This window comes from Macaca fascicularis, chromosome 15 (assembly GCF_037993035.2).
Source record: "Macaca fascicularis isolate 582-1 chromosome 15, T2T-MFA8v1.1".
NCBI lineage: Eukaryota > Metazoa > Chordata > Mammalia > Primates > Cercopithecidae > Macaca > Macaca fascicularis.
In genome coordinates this window covers 51488462-51497045 of record NC_088389.1, presented here as the reverse complement: position 1 = coordinate 51497045, position 8584 = coordinate 51488462, and the positions used below count along the sequence as shown (strand labels likewise).

Sequence of the window (8584 nt, the reverse complement as noted above, 5' to 3'; positions counted from 1 at the left end):
TGAACCTAGAGAAGAGAGCTGCTTGGCCAAACTCACCCGGAGTTAGAGCTTAAATCTAGGTTTATCTGTCAGCTCATCTTTCTACGCCACTGCTACTTCTTCCCTTGCACTTCTGCCTTCCTCAGAAATTTTAATTGAGCATGTGAGTGTGAGAGTTTGTGTGTGTGTGTGTGTGTGTGTGTGTGTGTGAGAGAGAGAGAGAGAGAGAGACAGAGAAAAAAAAAAAAAAGATTGCAGGAGAGTGCTGACAGGGAGGAGACCAGGTTGGGAAAGAAAGGCAGAAAGACCAGTATATTTTAAAGCCAGATATTGCATTTTTAATGGCAGTGCAAGAAAGGCAACATCTTCTTGATGGCTTCTCATGATGGATTGAAGCAGAAGCCAGCCTTCCAGTGCTTTTCTGAGGCTTTCTGCCACAGCTTTGCAAAACCTAGAATTGAGAAAACCAATTAATGAATGCCCTGGTGCTTTGGAGGTAGCAAAGACAAAGCAATTGTGTCACGGGGAGCTGAAGCTAGGGCTGCCACTTCATTTCCTTTCCCATGGGAAATCGGAGCGTCACCAGCTTTGAGGAGCCTCTGTGATCCTCCGAGTCTGTCTCTCTGCCCCCTCTCTTCCGAATGCATTTAGAATCTAATGATTCTTCTCCTGGCATGAATTGAAGTGATCCACTCCACACACCCTGACTCCAGTCAGCAAGGATTTGTCAGTGTGAACCCCCAAAAGGGTAGGTAGCAAGAGCACAGGATACAGGAAGATACCAGGGTGCCCCAGATTCTAACCCTCCAATATAATAAATAACATGTGAGATGGGGCGGGGGGTGGGCAGGGAAAAGATGCATCATTCACTTTCATCGAGGTCACACTGCCCTTCTCTGCTCTTTTCAGAGAAAAGCTTTTTTTTTATACATGCACGCCACACTCACTCACGCATGCACACTCCCGGCAAGAAGCCAACAAAGCATTTTGGTCATCTATAGGCCACTCAGCTTCTTCAGAGTTGAGTAAGATTAAAAAAGCCCGACATCTCCGATATTCCTCAGCAACGGTTTATGTACCTGCATAGGCAGATGAAAAAAAGGGCTTGGGGATGTATTAAAAAACATGCATGTATATGATGGATGGGGAGAGAGAGAGCACGCAAGAATCTGATACAGATTAATGGCTCTCTGTATTTTTGGAGTCTTTTTGTTTCAGGCCCATAGTTGTGGTGCATTGGAAGGGTTCTGGAATTTTAGAACACAAAGTAGCAGTTTTAAATAATGAGAGAAGATTCCACATGGAACGCTCATCTGGCTGTGGCAGCCTGTGACTGAATGAGAGAAAAGTGCCCTAGAAGCTATTCATTACGAATTCACTGGAAGCTCTCAAACGAGGCTGGCAGAAGCTGAAATTGAAGTGGTCTCTGACCTAATTTTCTTCTGCATGAAACATCTGCATCAAGGCTCTCTTTGATGTATTCCACTTGGCTCTGTCTACGGGATTGTATCACATGGACTCGGTGTTGCCTCCTTATTGAAAGACATTTCCAGCCTTTGCAAGGTAATGCGATGTTACTGTTACCCAAGCTAATCACTCAATGTGCTGCTAAAATAGAAACAATAGCAGTTCAGAGACAATGTTGTCTGCTGGCTGTTCCTGCAGCTTGGGCTCCTGGTTTTCCAACTGAAATCTGTGGCATTTGCCTTCTGTAATTCCAAAACAAAGGAGAGGGAGAAGAAGGGCGAAGCTATGCAAGATAATGTTGAAGGACCAGCAGCATTATGTGTGAGAAGCTTCATCTTATTTGGTCCTTCAAGCCATTGGGTAGGATTTTGGCACCATTTAAACCACACAGAGCAATACCATAAGAGGTCTGCCTTAAGAAAGAAAAAAAAAAATCTCTTGATTTGGATGTTGCTTTTATTCCAAATTCTGATTGACACCCTCCACTGAGAGAGAGAGAGAGAGAGAGAGAGAGAGAGAGAGAGAGAGATGTGTGTACTGAATGTTGAGTGTTTTGTGATTCTTTAGTGATCTATGAACTACTTTTAAAAATTGTCTTTCCCCTCTTAAGCTCTCCCAACCTAGGTGGAATGCAGGAGTGAATTTTAAAAGGCATAATGATAATAATCTTTTTTAAAAGCAACTGTAATGAGGCATCTTCTTTATCCTGGCAGAATAGCTCTTGCCTTTCTCCATAAAGGTTTGCTGCACCGTCTTCATTAATGGTGTGCTGCTGTTCCCCACCATCCCAGCATTATGTGAATAACGGTGGTGTCTTTTGTGTCCCACCCCCTGAAGAAGAAACCTTTGAAATTCTAAATGACTGTGCTGCAGGTTTTAATGTCTGCTTCTGAGAAAGAATTGAGAAATGCGCACTCACTGAGCAAGATGCAGCATGCCTTTGAAAAGCCTTTCCGCCTGACTCCTCTGTCCCACGACTTTAGATGAATATACATTCTTGTAGATGCCTTCTAGTTCTTGTTATGCCAGGAGAGAATGACAGATGTGATCAACAACCTCCTTTTGCCCAAATATTGATACTCCCATGGACAAATGTGTAGTCATTCCTTTCCTTTCTAGTGCTTCCTAATCAAACAAAGCAATCAGATATGAAGCATTTGGGGGCAGTAGAATCTCTGAGGTCAGTGGTGATCTGGTTCTCCAACAAGAAGAGACTATGGGTGCACATTGACCTACTTGTTACGAACCTTCACAGAAGACCCAGGGAGGGTATTAAGAGTTGGGGTCACAAGGTGGGCATCTTTAATCATCCTCAACAAGTAAAGCAGATATTCCCCTCCTCCAGGATGTCTTCCCTCATTATCCTCACTGTACTGGGGCCTTGCAGGTATGCAACATGCCAGAATAACTGTGTTCCCCTCGATCAAAGCACTGAGAATTGTGTATGGTCTGTCTTCTGTAACAGGCTATGCTGTCTGGAAGGCAGACACTATTTCTTATCTTTGCAGTCGCGATGTCCACCACAAATAGGCTAACCAACTCATCTGAATTTGTCCGGCACTTTTCTGGTTTTAGCATAGAAAGTCCAGTGTCCTGGAATTTCCCCTCATTACTGGACAAACTTAATATGTACTGGGTACATATTAAGTGCTCAGTAAATGTGTTAAATGAATTAATATGAAACATATTGGCCGGGCATGGTGGCTCATGCCTGTAATCCCAGCACTTTGGGAGGCAGAGGCAGGAGGATCACCTGAGGTCAGGAGTTCAAGACCAGCCTGGCCAACCTGGAAAACCCATCTCTACTAAAAATACAAAATTAGCTGGGCATGGTGACGCATGACTGTAATTCCAGCTACTCGGGAGGCTGAGGCAGGAGAATCGCCTGAACCAGGGAGTTGGAGGTTGCAGTGAGCCGAGATCGCACCATTACACTCCAGCCTGGTGGCAGAGCAAGACTCTGTCTCAAAAAAAAAAAAAAAAAAAAAAGAAAGAAAAATACTATATCACCTTTATCCCGTGAATAATAAACTCCAGCGTTAGTTTTAAGAAACCTTCATTACCCATGTTGTCTCTCCAGCCATAAGGTTCAAACCTCAACAGAGCCCAGATCTCCCAGTTGTCATGCTCACTCAACAAGCAACAGACCTGCCAAGTCCTACAGTCACAGACTCAGAGTCCTGGACTAAGAAGAGAACTTGATGCTACCTGATGCAAAATGCTGTTCTGTGTTTTGACTTCCTAGAGTATTACAGACAAAAAGGTGCTATCTTATCACAAAGGCATGAGTGATAAGGTACAGGGGTGTGCAGAGAGAGGAGAGAGAAACAGAGAGAGAGAGAGAGATTGTGAAAAGAAGAGGAGAGAAGAAAGACAAAACTCAGAATCACTTTTGCTCAGGTCTTTTGGGGATCCAAAGCTTAACGCAGCTTGCAAGGCCTCAGTTTTTCTGTCCCAGCCCTGCTTTCTGCTCTGATCTCCAGTCATTGCTCCCGCATTCAGTGATTCCCACTGCAGCCGCAGAAGCCTGCCTGCTATTCCTCCAACTGAGAAGCAGGCTACTTCTTGGTCTTTGTACTAAGTACGCCCCGACTTGGAATGTTTTTCACCGAGATAGCCATGGAACTTGCTCCTGGTATTCATTCAGTCCCTGGCTCAGAGCATCTTACCTTAATACCCTGTAAACATGAGCCCTGTCCATCTCTGTTCATCCTCTGACCCTGCTTTAATTGTCTTCACAGCCCTTATCACCAGCAGACACATTATAGATTTATTTATTTTCTATCTAGAGCAATATAATAGAACGTTTTACGGTAGAGGCAACACCCTATATGTATACTTCTCAACACAGCAGCTAGTAGACGTATGGTGGCAACAAAAGTACTTAACACTCAAGTATTTGAGTCTTGAGATCACCTAGTGAAATTGATGAAATGCATTTTTAATTTTAAAACTTTTCTTTAATTTAAATTTAGATAGCCACATGTAGCTAGTGGCTACCATTTGGACCTTGTGTTAATAGATGAATCCTTGAAAGCAGTGTTTTTCCCCTTTGCTTTTTGACATACCTCTTAGCTTCCAGAGCAGTTCCTGGTATATAAAGGTCTTTCAATAAATGTTTTTAAATAAACTTACGATTCTAGGCATGAAACAGGCATCCGTGGCTGGGGAGCAACCCAAGGAGTCAGACTAATTCTGAATTCCAATCAACCCATGTCATGAGAGGACCCTTCAGACATAGAGTCATCAAAGGGATGTTCTCTGGCCAAATTTCATCCTCTCCCTAAACCTCGTTTTCTTATGTGTTCAATGGGAATATTTACTTACAGTATTTAAGAGATCTGTCAGTGACTGGATGTTCAACACACTGAGTTCTCTAGTGACACAAAAATCCTATGTGTAAGCACTTGGCTATATATATATATAGGAAAGCACTCTGAAGAATGCTAATTTGTGACATTCTTGCCAGTGATTACTATTTTGGAGGAGGAGGATAATTTATTTGCATTATAAAATAATTCTTTGCTTAACAAAAGAAACTGTAAAAGGATTCTCTCAAAATGGTTAACTCCCTGATGCATTTCAATTAAGAATAAATTCTGACAAATCCAGGGTCCTTGCAATTTATTGCACAATGCAAGGCTTACCTGTATTTTCAAGAATGCGTTAGGATGCTCGTTTGACTTGCTCGTGTTCTCATAACATCTCTTTTTCTAGGATTTGGTTTGACTTATTAGTTGCAATCTTGGAAGGGTATAGCGTTCATTCCTTCTATTGGTTCAACAAGTATTTATTAAATTCAATGTAGTGCCAACTACTCTTCTTGACACAGGGAATACTTTCACATAATGAAAAATTGAAAAAGATAATCCATGTAAAGCTTTTAAAATAGTACCCAACACACACTAAGCATTCCATAAATATTAGTTGTTGTTTTTCTTGCTGGTGTTATTATATAGAACTTACAGTCTAGTGGAGGCAAGAGACAAAAAGCAAACATATATATGATCAGAATTATCTCTAATACAAAGTGCTATGGCAAATATAAAACAAGTTATAACCTGTAGCCTTAGGGACAGCACCTGAGGTCTGAACCCAAATGGTCCTGTGTTCAACCATTGAGTAGTAGGATTTCTGATCCCAATTACAAAAGTAGTAACATTATATTTCTGGAATTTTGTTGAGTCTGCCTCCTGTGGGCTTTTATAAAAGTGTAGTCAGACCACTTAAAAGAACAGAGAGCTATGATTTCATCTTGCTAGATGAACTACTTTTTACCTACCAGCTAATAAATATGGTGTATTAGTAACTATAGACATGACCTAAAAAAAAAAAAAAAAATCAGCTAAATTAAGTGATCAAGAGTTCCTGGAGCAGAAGCCACTTTACATCAGTCAAGGAAGGCTGCTCCTAGAAGGAGGCACTCTCTGAATAGGAGGAGCCAGATCCAGTCAGAAGGGGCACAGGGTTAATTCCATGTAGTAACATTTACTGAGTAACTGCTTGGTGCAAATATAACCCTGAAGGCAATGGAAAGACAAGAAGGAGGGGAAGACAAGTATCTGCCTTCAAGAACATTACAGTTTGCAGAAGAGTCGAAATGTGTCCACTAATGCTAAGGAAGGTAGACGCTGTAGGAGAAAGCCTGAAAACACTGAGCTGGAATGGAAAAAGGATCTCGCTTCCCCATCTCACTTGGCTGCCTACTCTTTTTCAGCTTGCTGCTTCTTCTCCCTTCCCCCTCCAACAATGCCAGAGTTTGCCCTTAGCCTCCCCAAGGACAATAGAGAAGCAGCCCTTGATGAGGCTGGAGGATCCTCCTGTCTGCCTCCCAGCACACACTTGCCTTGCTTTGACTTTGCTCTATGGAAAATAAATCACAGACACTCAATTCCCAGTCACTGTCCCCAGGGAGCTGAGACTTCACCTCTTCCCTGGAGCCTGCCTGTAACAGGGGATTGTCAGGTACAAAGAGAAAACCTTCAGAGACCCACACCCCATTTGGAGAGCAAAGAGGGTCAATGGGAATAATTGCTAGCAGTTGAATGTGAGCGATTGTAGAGGGATTGGAAGGAAAAGGTTTCAGGAAGGGAAGAAAGAAAAGAAGGGGGGGAAAAAAAGCCCTCACCCCCCCCCCCACCCCCTCAACCTCCATAGTCTGTGCACAGAGAACTGCATGGTGGTCTGGGTCCTTGTAGAACATTTGTGTGCCGGACAATAGCACAGCCTGGCTTCAGATCATCAGCTGCTGTTTTCTGGTTAGCTCTCCCTTTATGTGAGTGCACAATGCAAGCCTTCAGTCACAGTGACTCTTGAGAAATACATCTGGTTTTTTCTTTCAGACGCTCTGAAAAGGTCAGCCTGTTCGTTTCTTAGACTCGAGACACCACAGATTTTTTTTTTCTCCCTCTGAACTGGAAAGACAGACCTACACCTTTTCTTGCCTCCTGGTACATAATTAGACATGGTGCGGCTCTAGAAGCCAGCTAGCCCATCCTCGGCACTCTTTCAGAGACGTGTCGCCCAGCTTCGTGGCTGCGGAACTTCTGCTCTGATCACAAAGGCTCCAAACAGTCCTCCTTCCCCAGCCCAACACCCTGGGGTTCTCTGCTTGTTGTTTTGTTAATTATGACAATGACTCCCCACAGCCTGCTATCCGAACACGGTTCATGACCGATGATGCTGTCCCTGGCAGAGGCAAGACTTGAGAATTTCTGAAAAAAAAAAAAAAAAAAAAAAAAAAAAACACACACAACAACAACAAAAACCCCACAATAACAACAACAAAACCCCACATTTTAATCATTTTCACTCCAGTGATGGTAAAGATTCTTCATGCACACTGTAACATAATAATAAATGTGCCCATGAGGAAAGAATGATCAGCAGCTGGTGTCTGACAAATTATCTCATTCCAGACAGGCAAACAGTCCACAGTGGGGAGAGGCTGGAGCCTGAAGAGGCAATTTGGCACACGATTGGGGTTTACCTCTCAGATGATGGAGGTTCAAATGGCCCACTGCGTCTGGGCCTGGGCCTCCGAGGTTTTCTCTGGCTCTCCAATTCTCCCATCACCTCCCAGGGCTCCTGACAGCCATAGAAAGAGGGATTATTCTCTGGGCTTAGCCAGCTCACCTCTTGCCCCTCCTCCAGGGCAGTCATATTCCAGCCATAAGAAGCAATTACAGTCCACCCCCCGCCAGGAGTCGTGCTCTTTCATGCATGGTACATGCTGTTTCCTCTCCTCATAATGCCCTGGCGCCCACAGCACACTCCTATTCTGTGTTCAAAACCCATCTAGATTCCTTCTCTCCTCTGGCTAACGAGTGTTAGTCACTCTCTCTTCCGGAAGCTTCTAGCACCTTTTCTTAGTACTTTTATTACCCCATTTTGTAGCTATTTGTTTTCTATGGACTTTCTGACGGCAGCTACCATGTGTTTCTAATGAACCTTGAGTGTAAGGTACAATTCTGAGTGCTTTTCTTCTATTAGCTTCTTTCATCCTCATGACCCGAACAGGGAGGAACTCTCCCCGTTTTACCATGAGGAAATTGAGGATTAATTTATTTTGCACCACTGGCCCCCACATGATCCCTGAAGCAGTGTGGTGGACATGGAAAAGCAGAACTTCACCTCTGCTCCTGTCTCCTAGCAGTCTGGTGGGGTTACTGGCTTCTCAGAGGCTCATCCCCATGTAACATGAAACAACCTGTACCTGCTTTGCTGGATGGCTGTTATGAGGTTTCAAGGTAATATGCTTTGTCTATGTTGTTCTTATCGTGGGCCTTGTCTGTGACTTTATTTTTGATAACTACTTTTAATGTCAGTTTCCTTCCAGAATGGAAACTCCAGGAGGGTAAGGACTTTGCCTGCCTTGTTTGCACCTATAGTCTCAGTTACTAAAACACTGTTTGTCACCTGTAGGAGCTCCATACATTTTTTTTTTTTAATTGAGATAGAGTCTCTGTCACCTGGGTTGGGATGCAGTTGTGCCATCTCAGCTCTCTTCAACCTCCACCTCCGAGGTTCAAGCAATTCTTCTGCCTCAGCCTTCCAAGTAGCTGAGATTAAAGGCATGTGCCACCACGCCCAGCTAATTTTTGTATTTTTAGTAGAGACAGGGTTTCACCATGTTGGC

At 43.5% G+C, this 8584-nt stretch overlaps 1 long non-coding RNA gene across 1 annotated transcript; it reads right to left on the bottom strand.

The window, feature by feature from the left end:
* Positions 1–294: 294 nt before the first annotated feature.
* Positions 295–6442, bottom strand: LOC135967551 (uncharacterized). The gene is made up of 3 exons (XR_010581726.1): positions 5094–6442; positions 2366–2571; positions 295–430 (listed from the first exon to the last, which is right to left on the bottom strand). It is a non-coding gene; the product is annotated as an uncharacterized lncRNA (long non-coding RNA).
* Positions 6443–8584: the final 2142 nt, after the last annotated feature.